Here is a 19,089-nt window from a genome sequence, read left to right as displayed (position 1 = left end):
CATGCCATTGTTGTGATTGATCATCACATCCAACACAAGGTGTTATTTACATTGCTGGTCCCCCTTCTCTTTACAACAGGAAAAGAGAGATCCTGTAATTGTGAAAAGGCACAGAATAAGTGGATCAGCAGCTGCACCTCCCGTGTGACACAGGAATCTTTTTTTCTTTTTTCTTTTTTCTTTTTTTTTACCCTTTCATGGTATTAATCCTCTGCTACACATACTATCTCCAATACTGTCCCTAGTGACCTGTATATTAACCCCTCACCTCCCTTAACCTCCCCTTCACCTTCCCCTGTTTATGACCATTACATTAAAGTATACCTAAAGGCAATTTTGTTTTTAGTTTTGGATAGAGTGGAGAGAGATTAGAATCCCTGTCACTTGTTATTGCAGTCTGTACCTCCCGGTAACTGCTTCCTGACCACCTGCCGCAGCGGGCAGGACACCGCAAATCGCTGCCATTGTACGTCAGTTGGTTTAAGTGATATAGCGCGCCCGCGGGTCCGGCAGACTCAATGTCTTTGCCGGTGACCCGCAATTGCGGTGTACAGAGGCAGAACAGGGATCTGCCTATAAAAACAAGGCGGATCCTCGTTCTGACAGGAGACATGTATGATCTTCTGTTCGCAGTGATCGGAAACAGTGATCTCTGTCATGTCTCAGGCAGCCCATTCCCCCTATAGTTAGAAAAGTCTGTGGGAACACAGTTAACCCCTTCATTGTCCCCTAGTGTTAACCCCTTCCCTGCCAGTGACATTTATACATGAATCAGTGTGTTTTTATAGCACTGATCAATGTAATAATGTCACTGGTCCTCAAAAAGTATCATTTGGGGCCAGATTTGTCTGCCGCAATCCCGCAAAAAATTGCTTATCGATGCCATTACCAGTAAAAACAATAAAAAAATAAAAATGAAAGTCCCTAAATCCATCCCATAGTTTGTAGACGCAATAACTTTTCCGTAAACCAATCAATATATGCTCTATTGTGATATTTTTTTATCAAAAATATGTAGAAGAATATATATTGGCCTAAACTGATGAATACATACAGTTGTGCTCATAAGTTTACATACCCTGGCTGAATTTATGATTTCTTGGCCATTTTTAAGAGAATATGAATGATAACACGAAAACATTTCTTTCACTCATGGTTAGTGTTTGGCTAAAGCCATTTATTATCAATCAACTGTGTTTACTCTTTTAAATCATAATGACAACAGAAACTACCCAAATGACCCTTATGAAAAGTTTTTATTACTGTGTATTGCCCCCTTTAACATCAATGACAGCTTGATGTCTTTTGTGGTATTTGTGGACGAGGCTTTTATCGTCTCAGATAGTAAAGTTGCCCATTCCTCTTGGAAAACGGCCTCCGGTTCCTGTAAATTCTTGGGCTGTCTTGCATGAACTGTACGTTTGAGATCTCCCCAGAGTGGCTCAATGATATTGAGGTCAGGAGACTGAGATGGCCACTCCAGAGCCTTCACTTTATCCTGCTGTAGCCAATGACAGGTCAACTTGGCCATGTGTTTTGGATCATTGTCATGTTGTAATGTCCAAGAACGTCCCATGCACAGCTTCTCCTGGCTGATAAATGCAGTTTCCTCCAGTATTTTTTGATAACATACTGCATTCATCTTGTTATCAATTTTTACCAAATTTCTTGTGCCTTTGTAGCTCACACATCCCCAAAACATCAGTGATTCACCTCCGTGTTTAACAGTAGGAATGGTGTACCTTTCATCATAGGCCTTGTTGACTCCTCTCCGAATGTAGCGTTTATGGTTGTGGCCAAAAAGCTAAATTTTGGTTTCATCACTCCAAATGACTTTGTGGCAGAAGGTTTGAGGCTTGTCTCTGTGCTGTTTGGTGTATTGTAAGCGGGATACTTTCTGGCATTTGCATAGTAATGGCTTTCTTCTGGCAACCCAACCTAGCAGGCCATTTTTCTTCAGGTGCCTCCTTATTGTGCATTTTGAAACAGCCACATCACATGTTTTCAGAGAGTCCTGTATTTCACCTGAAGTTATTTGTGGGTTTTTCTTTGCATCCCGAACAATGTTCCTGGCAGTTGTGGTTGAGATTTTAGTTGGGCTACCTGACCGTGGTTTGGTTTCAACAGAACCCTTCATTTTCCATTTCTTGATTAGAGTTTGAACACTGCTGATTGGCATTCTCAATTCCTTTGATATGTTTTTATATCCCTTTCCTGTTTTATACAGTTCAACTACCTTTTCCCGCAGATCCTTGGACATTTTTTTTTGCTTTCCCAATGACTCAGTATCTAGAAACAGAGGTTAAAAAACAAATTGACCTTTTATACACACACGCTAATTACAAGCGGGGCCGCTGATAAAAATCACAGGGCCTCTTACAGCCTACCTGATGGGGCCCCCTTCAGCCCCGCCCCTGGTCCCTCCTTCAGCTCCACCCCTGGCCCCTCCCCAGACCTCGCCTTGAATTAAAGTGTAGGTTTGTCTTCAAATTATAGTTATCTTTCTCCAGCCAATTATAAGTTTGATTATTCAAAAGAAATACTGTGATGATACAAGAGATGGTCAGAGGCTGCAGACATACTACAGGAGATGATCAGAGACTGTGCACATGATACAAGAGTTCAATGCAGCCTTACCAGTGCCCATCAATGCAGCCTCACTGTGCCCATTTGCAGCCTGGTCAGTGCCCATCAATGCAGCCTCACTGTGCCATCAGTGCAGCCTCACTCTGCCCATCTGCATTCTCACTGCGCCCATTTAATCCTCATCAGTGCACATCAATGCAGCCTCACTGTGCCCATTTCAGCCTCACTGTGCCAATCTGCAGCCTCACTATACCCATTTCAGCCTCAATGTAACCATTTCAGCCTCACTGTGCCAATATACAGTCTCGCTGTGCCCATCTGCAGTCTCACTGTGCCCATTGTCATTATGATTTAAAAAGAGTAACCACTGTTGATTTTTAATAAATGGCATCAGCCAAACACTAACCACGAGTCAAAGAAAAGTTTTTGTGTTATTCATATTCTCTGAAAAATGGCCAAGAAATCATAAATTCTGCCAGGGTATGTAAACTTATGAACACAACTGTATATTATAGAGGAAAGTAAAAAAAAAAAAAATTGTATTTGTTTCAAAATTGTCACACTTTTTTCTTTATAACGCAAAAAAATGAAAACCGCAGAGGTGATCAAATACCAACAAAAGAAATCTGTATTTGTAGGGAAAAAAAGGATGTAAATTTTGTTTGGGTACAACACCGCCTGACCGCGCAATTGTCAGTTAAAGCAACATAGTGCAATCGCAAAAAATGGCCTGGTCAAGAAGTGGGTAAATCCTTCCGGTCCTTAAGGAGATCACCTTCTCTATTTGTCCTGTTTACCATAATTATCATTGGAAGTAAAGAAAATTACAAATTTTGGATTGTCCCCAGAAAAGTAATAGAGAGGAAATCTTTTATTAAGGATACTAGTTCTGGTGATGTGGGGGTCCCCAAGGAATTACCTAAATTTGCAGGAATTTCCTCTCAATTCCCCTTTCGCTATGAGACAGGGGGTGACAAGAAATCTCTGAAATGGGACACAGATGATGAAAAAAATCTGACAGGGGTTATATCCCTCCCATGTTCTATCCAAAATGAAAAGAAAAAAGATTTGCCAAAGTTCTTCTTTAACCCCTTCACTTTTACCACCGTTTAACTCTTCTGACCTGTGTAACGCCTGTACATTAATGAATTAAGTGCACCATTACCAAGCACCGTGTTTAACCCCCTCAGTACCAGCATGTTTCTTAATTTCCAAAAAATTGTGGTAAAAAATGAGATCACCTTGGGGTGTTTACTTTCCAAGCAAGGGACATTTTGGGATTTTTTTTATTATTATTATTATTTATTTAACCACCTCCCGCCCGCCCTATAGCCGAATGACGGCCGTAGAGCAGGCGGGTTCCTTCGCCTGGTCGTCCCTGGATGTCCTTTTGTTTACTTCTGCAATGCGCGCCGCCGGGGGCGCGCATCGCGGAAGTTTTGTATTCGCCTTGTCTCCCGGAGACAGGCAAACACAGATCGCCGTGAACGGCCAATCAAAGCGGCCGTTCACAGCGCGATCGCAGCTGCCAATGGGAGATGTAAACATATGAGATCATCTCCCATTGCCGTGTCTCTCCCTCCTCACACAGAAACAGCGTGTCAGGAGAGAGAGGATATGTAAGTCAGCCCCAGTGCCAACTGTCAGCCCCAGTGCCATCTGTCAGCCCCAGTGCCATCTGTCAGCCCCAGTACCAGTGCCATCTGTCAGCACAGTGCCATCTGCCAGTAGTGCCAGTGCCGCCAGTGCCACCTGCCAGCGCCAGTGCCACCTGCCAGTGCCAGTGCCTGCCGTCAGCCCCAGTGCCACCAGTGCCACCAGTGCCAGTGCCGCCAGTGCCACCTGCCAGCACCAGTGCCACCTGCCAGCGCCAGTGCCACCTGCCAGCGCCAGTGCCATCCGTCAGCCCCAGTGCCGTCAGCCCCAGTGCCGCCAGTGCCGTCAGCCCCAGTGCCGCCAGTGCCGCCAGTGCCAGTGCCGCCAGTGCCACCTGCCAGTGCCAGTGCCACCTGCCAGCACCAGTGCCACCTGCCAGCACCAGTGCCACCTGCCAGCGCCAGTGCCATCCATCAGCCCCAGTGCCGTCAGCCCCAGTGCCATCAGTGCCGCCAGTGCTGCCAGTGCCAGTGCCACCTGCCAGTGCCAGTGCCACCTGCCAGCGCCAGTGCAATCCGTCAGCCCCAGTGCCGTCAGCCCCAGTGCCGCCAGTGCCGTCAGCCCCAGTGCCGCCAGTGCCAGTGCCGCCAGTGCCACCTGCCAGTGCCAGTGCCACCTGCCAGCACCAGTGCCACCTGCCAGCGCCAGTGCCATCTGTCAGCCCCAGTGCCGTCAGCCCCAGTGCCGCCAGTGCCAGTGCCGCCAGTGCCACGTGCCAGTGCCACCTGCCAGCGCCAGTGCCACCTGCCAGCGCCAGTGCCATCCGTCAGCCCCAGTGCCGTCAGCGCCAGTGCCGCCAGTGCCACCTGCCAGTGCCACCTGCCAGCGCCATCTGCCAGCCGCAGTGCCATCTGCCAGCCCCATTTGCCAGAGCAATTAGCCAGAGCAAACAGCCAGCACCATCTGCCAGTGCCATCTGCCAGTGCCAGCCCCAGTGCCATCTGTCAGCGACATCTGCCAGCGACATCTGTCAGCCCCATCTGTCAGCCCCATCTGTCAGCCCCATCTGCCTCCAGTGCCATCTGCCTCCAGTGCCATCTGCCTCCAGTGCCATCTGTCAGTGCCACGTGTCATCAGTGCCACGTGTTGTCAGTGGCATTTCCATTGTCATGGTGCTCCAGGGCCTTCAAAACTGTAATAGGTGGTTGAGAAATAAGATGTGTAATTTATGCTCCTAGAACGCCTGATGGTGCTATTTCAATATTGGGCCTCTGTATGTCGCCAGGCTGTGTAAAAATCTCACACATTTGGTATCGTTATACTCAAGAGGAGTAGTAGAACGTATTTTGGGGTGTTATTTTTGCTATGTACATGCTATGTGTTGGAAATATCTTATAAATGGACAACTTTGCGTAAAAAAAATGCGTTTTCATTTTTTTTCCACATTTTCCCAAAACTTCTGGAAAAAAAATGAACCATTCAAACGACTCATTATGCCTCATAGATTATACGTTGGGGTGTTAGCTTTCCAAAATGGGGTCACTTTGTGGGCATTTCCATTGTCCTGGTGCTCCAGGGCCTTCAAAAATGTAATAGGTGGTTGAGAAATGAAATGTGTAATTTATGCTCCTAGAACGCCTGATGGTGCTATTTCAATATTGGGCCTCTGTATGTGGCCAGGCTGTGTAAAAGTCTCACACATTTGGTATCGTAATACTCAGAAGGAGTAGCAGAACGTATTTTAGGGTGTCATTTGTGGTATACACATGCCATGTGAGAGAAATAACCTATTACATTGGAAATTTTGTGAGAAAAAAAAAAAAAAATCTTCATTTTGCAAAGAATTGTGGGAAAAAGATGACAACATCAAAAACCTCACCATGCATCTTAGTAAATACCTTGGAATGTCTACTTTCAAAAAAGGGGTCATTTGGGGGGTATTTGTACTTTCCTGACTTGTTCGGGTCGCAAGAAATGAGATAGGCCACCAGTACATCAGGTGTGATCAATTTTGTGCGATTCGCACCACAGCTTGTAGACTCTCTAACTTTCACAAAGACCAAATAATATCCACTAATTTGGGTTATTTTTACCAAAGATATGTAGCAGTATAAATTGTGGCCAAAATTTATGAAAAAAAAATAATAATTTGCAAAATTTTATCACAGAAACAAAGAAATATGCGTTTTTTTTCAAAATTTTCGGTCTTTTTTCATTTATAGCGCAAAAAATAAAAACCCCAGAGGTGATTAAATACCACCAAAAGAAAGCTCTATTTGTGGGAAAAAAAGGACACAAAATTCATTTGGGTACAGTGTTGCATGACTGAGTAATTGTCATTCAAAGTGTGAGAGCACCAAAAGCTGAAAATTGGTCTGGTCAGGAAGGGTGTTTAAGTGCCCAGTAAGCAAGTGGTTGCAGACATCTGTTGTTTTTTAAACTCCTTCTACATGTGTGAAGGTATCAGCACTGCAAAAAGAATTATGGTTTTCAAAAAATATAACTAAAGCAATTTGTTTTTCCAGTTTTGGATACAGTGGAGATAGATTAGGACACTGGTCAGGTTTTTATTGCTATCTGTGGAGCAGATAGAAATAAATGGCTCTATAATATTACTATACATCAGCACTTCTGAATGTGCATCTGGCCAATGGAGTGTAAAGCAGTGATTTGCATGGCTCTACCCTCTGTCCTAAAATGAGGATTGATCATTTTATTATCGTTGATATGTGATGGAATGAAACATGTCAAAACTTTCAGTCTTTACACTGCCTGACATAATAATTTTGTATGACTAGGCAATTATTAATTTTTTTTACTAATGAGAATACTGATAGGCACGATGGAAACAGGCTTTTTCTAATTAATGAATTTCTACATTTCCAGGTACTCAGTGGGCCTAATTTACTAAATTAAAGGGAAAAGAGAAGGCTAAACCTCCAAGGTACCCTTAGATTGTGGGCCTGCTTGCGCACATAGGCTTTCATGCACATAGAAACTGCGATCACTTAAAGTGATACTTCCAAGCCATGCTCTGTTGTCCATTGACACCCTCCCTGCTCCCTCCTCACTGGCTGTGATACAGAGTGGGAACCAATGGCTCCTGCTGCTGTATCTGAGCCAATGAAGAGAGAAAGACCCCGGAGAGCAGTTGCTCTCAAGCACATTGCTGGATCGAGATCGGGCCTAGGTAAGTATTAGGGGGCAGGAGGGGGCTGCACACAGAAGATTTTTACAAAAACCTTCAGCCTTTAGAACCACTTTAACCTATCTACCTGATTGTACTCTAATGTTCAATACCTACAATATGGTCCTAGTTGAACATCTAAATAATGAACATCTGAACTTCAGTTTCTACAAGGTGTACCCAAGAATGAGCACACACATATTTTCAGAAAAATTATTTGGAATAAAAAAAAAAAATTACCCCCAGCTTGCTAAGCAATTAAATACATATAAGCCAAGCTAAAGAGCAAGTCAGCTCATTTACAGACATGTATCCCAAGCACCAGTGTAAAGAATCTTGTATGACTAGGCTACTTCCTGAACTGTTGTGCACGTGCACAAAGATTCATGCATATGCAATACATAATCCCCTTGTATAGTTCACATCTGAAGTCAGATAGTACGGTTTGAAATACTAGATTATTCAAAGAGAAAGGACAAAGAAGATATGTTTTCATTTTATCTTGCAAGTTTTTAAACCATGTGTATGAAATATGAATTTTGTAATATACATTTTATACAGGGTGCACTCATGACACTGGATACACACTGGGGTGTATTTACTAAAGGCAAAAAGATAGGCGGTACAGTTGCACTCTGCAAGTGCCATTGCTTCAGAGCTTAGTAAATGAGGTGAAGCTTAACTTTGCAAAGAGTAATGAATCAAGGAATGCAAGGAAAAGTTAAAACACATCATTTTTGCTGGTACATGATTAGATGATGAAAGTCAGCAGAATTTGACCTCATTTTCTAAGCTCTGGAGCAACTGCACTTGTAAAGTGCACAGTCAATTTGCCTTTAGTAAATCAACACCAAATATTGCATCTGTCTGCCTTAAACTGGCCTTACAACTACAGGCATACCCCACTTTTAAGTATGCAATGGGGTTTATTTCCTGAAGCTGGAAAGTGCAAAATCAGGCTCACTTCTGCACAGAAACCAATGAGATTCCAGATTTTATTACAAAAGCTTAATTGAACAAGCTAGGGTTAGAAGCTCATTGGATTCTATGCAGAAGTGAACCTGATTTTGCACTTTTCAGCTTTAGGAAATAAACCCCATTGCATACTTAAAAGTGGGGTATGCCTGTGTAGCACTGACCCCCGAAGGAGCTGCTGATTTGGACTGGGCCTGCACTCTACTGAGAAACCCCCCTTTTGAATGACTCTGTCCCCTTGGCACAGCTGTGGTGCAATGATAATACAGTGCAGTGTAAACAGTATAATGTACCTGTGTCTATCCCTCAGGATCCTCTGGCTCCACCTGGTGGGGAAAGACAGTAAACCACACACTTGTACTCTTAAACAGGAATACTTTTACTGAAAATATAGCAAATAGGTGGTTATCGAGTTTGCACTGTCATTCTGTTAAAGTGAAATGGGCCTCGAGCCTATTAAGTGTCAGTTGTTAAATTACGCTTCCATGGAACAACAGGTCCCAGCAAAGCCTATTAGTAAGTCTAAGTACATGTAATAGATTAAACAGTGGGCCGCAACCAGCTCACCAATCAGATCAGAGTTCTGAGTGATGGCTTGAGTCCTACAACTGCAGCTTGCTTCCGCTGACTAGGCCAGATGCTCCGTGTCACTCCACCGACTGGATCCAGCTCTCCGCTGCTCCAACAAGCATCTCCGATCCCCGCCGGTCTGATCACCAGCTCTTGGCACCCAGCAAACAGTCCGGTTTGCACTCCGCGGTGACTATCTACCGATGCGTCCGAGAACCTTACACACAGTTCCGCACAGCCAGGCAACGTGGTTCCAAGGGACCAAATATGGCCGCTGCAGTCCCTTTTATACCCTACCCAGCATGCACTGCATATCAAAGTGTTCATGGGTAGGTCACACAGACTCCTGGGTAGATGAGGTCAAATGACCAACGTAAACACAATCACTTCCTGTTATCTGTCCAACACCATAGAAAAGGAAAATAGCTAAAGTCCATTTCCAGTTTTGGTCACTAGATGGCATCCAATACTAGTGAATAACATTGTCCATAGATTTACATTGTACTTCACATGAATTGTATTAATACACAATTATATCCCCGCTACACCTGTATAGAATTTCGGAAGAATGTTCAGATGAGAAATGATAAAAACCTCTTGTTCGACCTTTCCATGGCGCCTTCATGGACCTGACTAATTTTGAATGACATTTCTTTCAAGTGCCATGCCAATGTCAGGAATTTCATAGCACAAATGTTTTACTTCAGTATTAACTTTTACGATTTTTTTGCTCCCGTTAGATTTGACAACAGTTTTCCATCCTTCTCATTAGATTATTTTACTCACTCTGACCAAAACCGATTGTCAAATTTTCTATTGAAATTCTACAAATGTAAGGCCAGTTTTATATGTAATTTTCTTCTGAAAGTCCAACATTATTTTATTCCACAAGAACATTGAACTTATGGAGACACTGTAAACTAACCCCATCAAATTAAGAATATATAGTTATCTTAAACGTTTTTGGGCAACACCTATGTTCTTTTCCATATGTATTAGGATATTAAAAATTGTATATTGTAAAAAAAAAAAAATATATATATATATATATATATATAAATAATTTTTTTATAATGTATATATAGATAGATATATACTGTATACTCTTGCAGAGTCACCATCAGTTAATCTGCAACACACAGTTATATTGCTTTTAGTCAAGACACGACAGTGCCAATGACAAAAATAGTTTTTGCAATATTCACACTCGATCTCCCTTTAATTATGGATTATATAGTTACAGTTAAGGCTTTAATGACTAAAATGAAATGTGCTTTTTGGAATTTTTAGCAAAGTCCCACAAAAGCAGAAGCAGAGTGCAAGGATACTATTCCCCATTAATATATTTTGGCCTTAAGGAATATTTATCGCTATTTTAGCCATGCAATGACAAGTTTCAGATTTGGGCATTCAGTCACTTAATCTTCTGTACAGCAATCAAATAAAAAAAATTCTATACAAGACTTTTGTGGAGCAGCCTACCATTTTAGAAAATATATCTATAAATAAGAATGACAATGAATTTGACACTGAGAAAAATAATGTCATCTCACAATAAATATATCATAGGTGGTAGCCTGAAAGATACTCCATTGAACTTGCAACATAAATCTTTAAAAAAATAAGGTTATGTTTGGAAACGAAAGATTTGCTTTCTCAAGTTGAGCTAAAAAATGTACCATCTCTATGCTATATAAGATGTTTGGCCAGCTCTGTAAGCAAGGGATAGCAATCAACAACTACATTATCCACCACAATAGCAAGGGAAATTATATGAGCATAGCCTGCGGCACCTGGTCAAGGTGTGCCCCTTTAAAGAGGTCACCAAATTTGCCAGCAAAGAGAACTGTCCTATCAATGCTGTATCTACACTAGTGATTAGTGAAACTGCCCAGGTTTGGATTTGCATAGGTTTCAGTAAATCATTATTAAAATTAGTAGCAAATTGCACTGAAGTCTACAAGAGAATAAAGCTTGTTAGTCAATTCTAGCCAATATTCATAGAGCTAATAGGCAAGACGTTGGCAAAAAATAAAAATACATGGGAAGCTGAGCACTTCTAAGGGGACCTGTGGCAATGCCAAATTAAAATTAAAAAAAATACTGAACAGTGAGAAGGTCCTTTTTCATGACTTTGATGAGAAAACATTGAACATTTACAAATTCTTTTAATTACAGATTCCTTAAGCTGTACAAGTTGTTAATGAACATCACAATTTCAAAGAACAGTGTCAGCAACAGAGTACGTTGGTAGTGCATATCTACTTATTGAATTCATATTTTTTTCTTTTACAATTAGCTTGGCTTACAGAGAGCAGTGGCACCCCAATTTATTATTTGAATACATTTAAAAAAAAAAACATTTTTTTCTTTTTTAGATAGTTTTAGCAGCAAATTAGAAATTGTCTGTGGTTCTCCGAGGCTGTCCATGTTCTTGCTGATGCAAAACTGACCTGCCACTGGCCAGTTTCTACACATCTGTATGCTCTTAAAGCGGAGGTCCACCCTAAAGTGGACCTTCCGCTCATTGGAATCCCCCCCCTTCCGGCACCACAATTGGCACCTTTCAGGGGGGAGGGGGGTGCAGGTACCTGTACAGTACAGGTATCTGCACCCACTTCCTGGATAGCTCAATGTGGAAAGGGGCGTAGATTACGCCCCTTTCCGAAAGTCTCCCGCTGCCTGCTGGGAAACACACAGATCCCAGAGGCAGCGGGTCCGTCCTCATTGCGCAGCGCGACTCGCGCATGCGCAGTAGGGAACCGGGAAATGAAGCCGAAAGGCTCCATTTCCCGATTCCCATACCCAAGATGGTGGCGGCAGCACCCGAGAGACGATCGAGAGATCGGCTTCGGGTGCCGACATCGCGGACACGCTGGACAGGTAAGTGTCACTATTTTAAAAGTCAGCAGCTGCAGTATTTGTAGCTGCTGGCTTTTAAAAAAAAAAAAAACGCGGAGTCCCGGCGGACTCCCGCTTAAGTCTTGCAGAAGAAAAAAAACAGCTCCTGTGCTTTGTCCCTCTCTTACTCTGTTCTTGCTGAAGTAAACTCTTCTGCCTTTGTACAACTTCTAATAAACCCTTAGATAAAGGTGTGTAAAAAAATGGCCAGAGAAAGTACACTTTTCATAAGTGTCACACCAAATTGGTCTGGCGATTTGATCCCAAGTTCTGATCCCTTAATAGAGCAAGCAGCCAGGCACAGGCTGTTTTCAGGCAGATGCACAAAATCTCACTCAGTCCTCAGACAGTAATCAGGAAGATAGTGTAATTTTATGTTGTTTCATTGCTTTGTAGAACTAGGATAGGGATTGGGGAAAGTTTTGAGAACTAAACAACTTGAATGACCTGTACCTGGGGGAATGGGAATCCTTTCTGTCCAGAGATGAGGGTCTCTCTGTGTACCTGCGCCACATCACTATGTGACGCAGGTACATAGATGACATCTTCATTCTCTTGAGTGGCCCAATCGATCTCCTGCATAATTTTTTGGTTGCTTTAAATTGCAATGAATTCAATTTGAAATTCACTATGGCCTATGATAATGCATCTATAACATTCTTAGATGTTGAAATCTTCAAAAGTCCTTTCAAAAGAACTTAGTAAATTCAAATCAATGAGGAGGACTTCATTTTGGGAAGCAAGGGCTTTGAAAAACTCTCTTAGAGATGTTTGAAGAGGGCATTCAATAAAGCCAATAATAGAAATAGACAAGAGCTTCTAAGTGTACAGAAAAAAATACATTTGATAAGAATGCTTATACTAGAATTGTGACTACTTTCTTTAATGAACATACACAGATAAAGCAGATTCTCAGAAAATATTGGCATGTGTTGGCCAGTGATCCATTGATAGGCCCTTTTGTCCCTCCAGCCCCTCTTGTTTTGTGTAAATGAAATACATCAGTAGGGGATCTTTTGGTAAAAAGTGAGTTCAGAGGTCTCACTCAAGGTGACCCCCCTGCAATACCCTTGGTACTTTTCCCTGTGGGGCTTGTGGCTACTGTCGAAATATCAATACCGACAGAAAGCCACACCTCCCTAATGGTAGTTTGCTTGTTTACAAACATTATGCTAATTGCCAAACCACATTTGTAGTTTACTTATTACAACGTGAGTGTGGCTTTTACTATATTGGCAAAACTGTCCAAAAATTATGGAAACGTCTGTATCATCCTTTAACTGCTACGCAAAGTGCAAACCTGATTTTCCTTTGGGCCGCCATGTAGCAGCGGTCCATAACAGCCGTATGCCTAAAAGTTCAGTGTTGGTCTCGGATAGACTCCACCAAACTCCCAGGGGAGGAGATCTAAATAAGATTCTCCTCCAACGTGAAATGAGGTGGATCTCTAACCTTAATGCGACTTCGTCTCCACAGTTAAATGAAATACTTAGTTTTAAACCTTTTCTCCAAGGGTTTTCTTCAGTGGGCTACAAGGGTGACCTTTGAGCCATTTGATTTGGTCATGACCTAAATAGCTCTGCTCCCTTTCCTGTTTTTGCTCCCTTTTTTTTTCCTTATCATATAATTGGATTGTTTTTTGTAAAGTTTTCTTTCTGCGCTGTATGTGGAACAATTTTTACACATTGTAGCAAGGGTTGTTTTGTGTATCCGCTTGTTTGGTGAGTTATTTGGCTGTTTATTTTGAACTGGGACTGCACATATTTTAGCGCTAGGATTCTCCTATTTGTATCACTTTTACATATTGGAGTTTCTGGCCAGTATGCATTTTAAGCTATACTGATATTATTTTTCTGTTAAACACCTTGGCAATCTGTTAATTATTGAGCCATATATGTGTTTGTTTTTTAGCTCTAAATCCTTTAATTAGATATTCAGCTCATTGTTCCAGCCTATTTACTCTATATTCATAGTATTTGCTTTTGGTAGTTTATTTATTTTTTGGATACTTTGGGGGTTTGTCCCTCTAATACTTACTGATTTCCTAGCGAGTTTAAGTATAATGCGTTTGTTATCACGATTTTATTATATATGTTATTGTTTATATTTAGGGATTTAAATCCAAACCCTGGTGTTCCTTAAGGACACTGTGACCTTTCGCACCCATCTTCTTTTGTCGTGGTTTTAAGTGATGTGTGTCTTGCCCTGGGTTGTATATTGAATAAATCCCCCCTACTCTGTTGGGGGTCCCTTTGGTCCCTTGTGTGATGACATCATTAGACATCGTTTGGAGCCCATATATACATTCGGATTGAACGATATATATCTGCCTGAAAAATATATATGCAACAGCTTGGAGACCGATGTGCTGGAGTATCACCTGCTTTTAATTAATAGCGCTTTGCCTTCAATATTTTCAGTAAGTATGTCTGAGCTTCCTTTGAATTTCCTGTTTGATCTCTTGCCATGTGTTTTATATGACTTTGTTTCTAGTGCATGTATTGTAAATATTATGGTACTAATGTATTTTTATCTGTCTCTATGTTAGATAATGCAGTTTCTCTTCAAAATCCCTGAAGAAGGAATTATATATAAAAATATTAATACGAAACATGTTGGATATTTGGAGTGTATTTGACGGCGCATTTATACTTAAGAGTTTCCCTTCTCCCACTCTGGAAGAGCAACTACATGTATTATTTTGTATTGTAATTTATAAATAAAATTTGTTATTTCGTTTTTCTTACTAATTTATTTTTAACCCCCACCCGTACAATCCTCTGGGACATCCCCTTTTTGCTGTTTCCAATATTTTGGGATGTGGTGTGGGTTTCCAAATTGCTGGTAGACGTCTCCATTCTTATTTGAAACAACTAGAATGATGACACTATCTTGAAACAACTAACAGAGTTTTCTGTACAAAATGTAGCAACAGCTTTAAACACAGTGGGAAGATCTGGAACAGTACCTCTATCAAGAAGGGGTGGTGTACAGGCAACAGTCTCTCTTTTTTAGGATTTCTCTGCGGCCTACTCACTGTGATCCAGGCAGTCTGAAGGACTTCTTTCAGCTTCAGTTGACGTTGCCATAAAATATCCCAAGAAGATCCCCTAAGTGTGTTGCCTTGGGTGTTCCTGCAACTTTAGGGGTGATTCCCAATTATATACCACCCTCAGCAATTCTTCTCGACCAGGGATTAACTGAGACTGTTTCCAGGGCCAGCTTAGACTCTACCCTATCCATCCGCTATGTTCCAGTGCTTTCTGGAAAGACTGGGAGACACAGGCAAGCCTGCAGCTACACAACTCATAGTAAGCAAAACACAATTATATCTCCACTTCTAACAGCAGAGCCAAAACTTAAAATGGCCATACTTCTAAACTAGGAGGGTGCTACATAAGCAAGAACACAAGGTAATGTAGAGAAGCACAGGCATGTGTTTTATTTTTACTATGGGGATGGGGGTTGTAATTGTTGGTTTATACTGTGAAGTACGGTAGTTTGGGTGCACACCATTTTTATACTTCTAAAAGAAATAAATAATCCAAAATACCACCCCCTGCAACAAACACCCACATTTATTTTTAATAAAAGAAAAAAAGCCTTGCAGCAAATAAAAAGGGCTAGCAATAAAACCTGTTGCTGACACAAATAGCAGTGCTAAAAATGGCTTATTAATGGGTTAAATGAAAAACACAAAACAAGTACCTGCCACTGCAATTTACAGATGTAAAGCAGGGTTTGCTAAATGACCCCAATCTGTTGCTGTGCAGTTTGTCTTCTTTCCCTAATCTCTCCGCACACAAGCTCCAACATACTGGTGTTTTGGCTGTTGTGAGCTTTTTTATAGTAAAGTGGCTGGCTAATCCTCAACCCCCCATTATTGGCCCTTCTAAGCTTGTTGGTAATGGGTTAATGCAGGGGTTGACAAATTTGCTTGGAATCTAGGAGCCAGCTAAAAAAGTTAGGAGCCAGGTCCGTGACGGCGATCTGGACCTGTCCCTGGCCTGACATGGAGACGAGTGAGGGGAAGATAGCCCCCAGCCCCCCACCTGTCTCCAAGTCATTGCCCATAGCTCTTAGAGGGACATTTTTAAATTGCATTTTAGTGTAAATATGAGATGTGAGGTCTCTCTGACCCCAGATCTCATATATAAAAGAGGACCTGTCATGCTTTTTTCTATTACAAGGGATTTTTACATTCCTTGTAATAGGAATAAAAGTGACACACATTTTTTTTTTTTTAAAAGAACAGTGAAAAAAATAAAAATAAAAGTTAAAATAAGAAAAAAAAATTGTTTTAAATGCGCCCTGTCTTGCCAAGCTTGCGTGCAGAAGCGAACGCATATATGAAAGCGGTGTTCAAACCACACATGTGAGGTATCGCTGCGATCGGTAGAGTAAGAGCAATAATTCCAGCCCCAGACCTCCTCTGTAACTCAAAACGTGCAACCTGAAGAATTTTTTAAACGTCGCCTATGGAGATTTTAAAGGGTAAAAGTTTGTCGCCATTCCATGAGCGGGCGCAATTTTGAAGCGTGACATGTTGGGTATCGATTTACTCGGCGTAACATTATCTTTCACAATATAAAAAAAAAAAATTGGGCTAACTTTACTGTTGTCTTTTTTTTTTATTAAATAAAAATTTTTTCCCCAAAAGTGCGCTTGTAAGTCCGCTGTGCAAATATGGTGTGACAGACAGTATTGCAACGACCACCATTTTACTCTCTAGGGTGCTGTAATATATATATTGTTTGTTTTGTTTAGGGGTTCTAAGTAAAGGGATGGAGAAAGACTGGCCCATTAGCATTGTTGGTTGTAATTCCAACGGCCACCACAAGAGGGCGCCAGATTCCAGAAGGAACCATAGGATCACAGAAGGCCTCAAAGCCGGGGGCTCAATTACCGGCCGCCTGCGGCGCGGCCCGACGCGATCGCGCGGCCCGACGCGATCGCGCGGGGGGGGGGTCCGCGGAGACGGGATACCCCCAGCTATGCTGCCCCAGGCGCAAGGTCGCTGATTCTAGTCGCCAATGCGACCTGGCGACCGGGTTTTGTCGAGCACTGGGTTAATGGCTGTGCAGTGCATCATGGTTTAAAAAAAATATATATCTGCCTGGGTGAATTCGGACAGAAATTAGCTGGGACCCCCGAATTTGAACAAAGCGCATCCATATCAAGCAATTTAAGAGAAAGTTGAGTGGATTGTAGGGATGAGGTTTGGTATTGATAACGGGAATTACTCATAAATATGTTTTTTTTTTATTTCACCCTTAAAAGTTGTATGATTTCTTCTGTTGATCTATATTCTACCCTTGATAGGATAACTAGATTCTGATTCTGGTTAAACATGCATTTTTTTTTTCATTTTCTTAAGCATAACAATAGTGGTTGTATTGTTGCTGTACCCCATCAAAGGGTTCATTTCTTTCTGAGAAATATTACTTTTACACAATGGCTGAGACTTTCTGCTTGAGCTCCAGGTTTGGATGCCACATTTTCCTATGGTATTGCCACATGATGCCAAAAGAGCTTTAGAAATGTTTCATTGTTAACCTCTCAAGTAAACTCAATCAATGAATGTCGTTTATTTGCAATTTTTTGCCCTGTGAAACAGCCATATTTGAGGTTTGGTAAGCTGCAATATATACATTATTGTTTTGGGGTTTATTAGCACATTAATGACATACTAATTACAATGTGCATTGTACAAGACAGAGATGTATTCATTTATCCATTTTTTATCTGGCCAAAGTTTCGTTTTAAATATACTATTGAAAGGATTTTTGTTATATCTGTTCTTTCTGTGAACTTTAGAAAAAAATACTCCTATGATATGTAGAAGAAATGTCTTTTCCTAGGGTGACAATACCCCTCCGCATACAATATTGTACCCAATTTTTTTGAAAAAAAAGATGGGACACTGTATAAAATATACATAAAGCAGAATAAAAAAATGTGCTAATTTTATAAACCCACCACACCTAAAGACTGATAAGCTGCAATATATTACATTGCTGTTTTTGAGTTTACTTACAGTTTTAAAGAAAAGTATGGCTTTTTTTTTTTAAGAATCATACTTACCTAGGTAGACTTACCTAGCTGCAATATATTACATTGTTGTTTTTGAGTTTACCTACATTTTTAAAGAAAAGTATGGCTTTTTTTTTTTTTAAAGAATCATACTTACCTGGGTAGACTTACCTAGCTGCAATATATTACATTGTTGTTTTTAAGTTTACCTACAGTACATTTTTAAAGAAAAATAAGGCATTTTTTTTTTTAAGAATCATACTTACCTAGGTAGATTCAGCATTGGTCCGATGCTGTAGCTGTCCCCCCGCCGGCTCTAACACTGAGAACCAAGCGATCAAACACCACGGACCGCTCGGTTCTCACAGCTTCCTGAGCAGAGAGCTGGTGACTGTCAGTCACTGCTCTGTGCCCTCCTCCCCTTAGCACTCACTGGAGCGCTGGGCTGTGGAGGGGGTGAGAGCCTCCGGCTCAGGCTCTAAGTGGCTCACTGAGAGGCTGAGCTGGGTGTCGGTCAAGGCATGTGGACGGATCCCGACTTCACGATCTTGCCTGAGCTTGGATTGGCTCTATGGCTTCAGCGGACAGCGGGCTTCAGTCCCCTGTCTGCTGAAAATGGGTCACAGAAGAAGTACAGCCAAACAAGCTTTGGTTGTACTTCTCCTTTGAAAAAGTATATATCACCCTATAAAAAATAACCCATTAAAAGCCAAGTCAAAACCTTTCTACTGCAACAGATTAGACAGAAAGTCTCATCTCTAATCGTCATCTCTAAAAGAAACCTGTATTGAGAAAAATTAGGGGGCTTCCATCGCTAACATAACCTTCTAATGCTAATTATAGCCAAAGTATTTTTCTCATGATGGGTATAATTTAATCGATACTGCTTTCCTATTACTTTAGCATCATGGAAACATCCCTGAATGCTGAAAGTCCCCTGTTGCTAAAGCGTACAGTAGTTAAGTAAAATCTCTCTTGGCTGAGAAAGCGCAATGATTTTTTTTACCATGTATTCATTCTGCTGTAAAAATCCATTTGAGTCTGAAGCAGCAATCATAGCTGCTGCTGGTTCCTATGAATCATTGAAGATGGCAGTTATAGGATCTTTTAAAAAGTGTACCAATATAGAAGGGGGTTAGAGCCACATTTGATGGGAATGCTCAGCAGCCAAATTCTTTTGGAGGCAAAGTGAATGGATAGGAAACAGGGTTGTTGTTTTTTTTTGCAAACAGACTACAAAT

The 19,089-nt window shown here is 41.5% G+C and overlaps 1 long non-coding RNA gene across 1 annotated transcript in view; it reads left to right on the top strand.

Moving 5' to 3' along the window:
* Positions 1 to 15,608, top strand: part of LOC143982762 (uncharacterized) — a 33,805-nt gene extending 18,197 nt beyond the window's left edge. Inside the window, exons 2-3 of the long non-coding RNA XR_013274504.1 lie at positions 13,927 to 14,234; positions 14,364 to 15,608. This is a non-coding gene — a long non-coding RNA (uncharacterized LOC143982762). The remainder of the gene's footprint in view (positions 1 to 13,926; positions 14,235 to 14,363) is intronic.
* Positions 15,609 to 19,089: the final 3,481 nt, after the last annotated feature.

The sequence above is a fragment of the Lithobates pipiens genome, unplaced genomic scaffold (assembly GCF_037356315.1).
Source record: "Lithobates pipiens isolate NorthernLeopardFrog02 unplaced genomic scaffold, aLitPip1_a1.2 Scaffold_16, whole genome shotgun sequence".
Taxonomy (NCBI): Eukaryota; Metazoa; Chordata; class Amphibia; order Anura; family Ranidae; genus Lithobates; species Lithobates pipiens.
The sequence above is the reverse complement of the archived record's forward strand: the minus strand, read 5'-3'. Positions and strand labels throughout refer to the sequence as shown.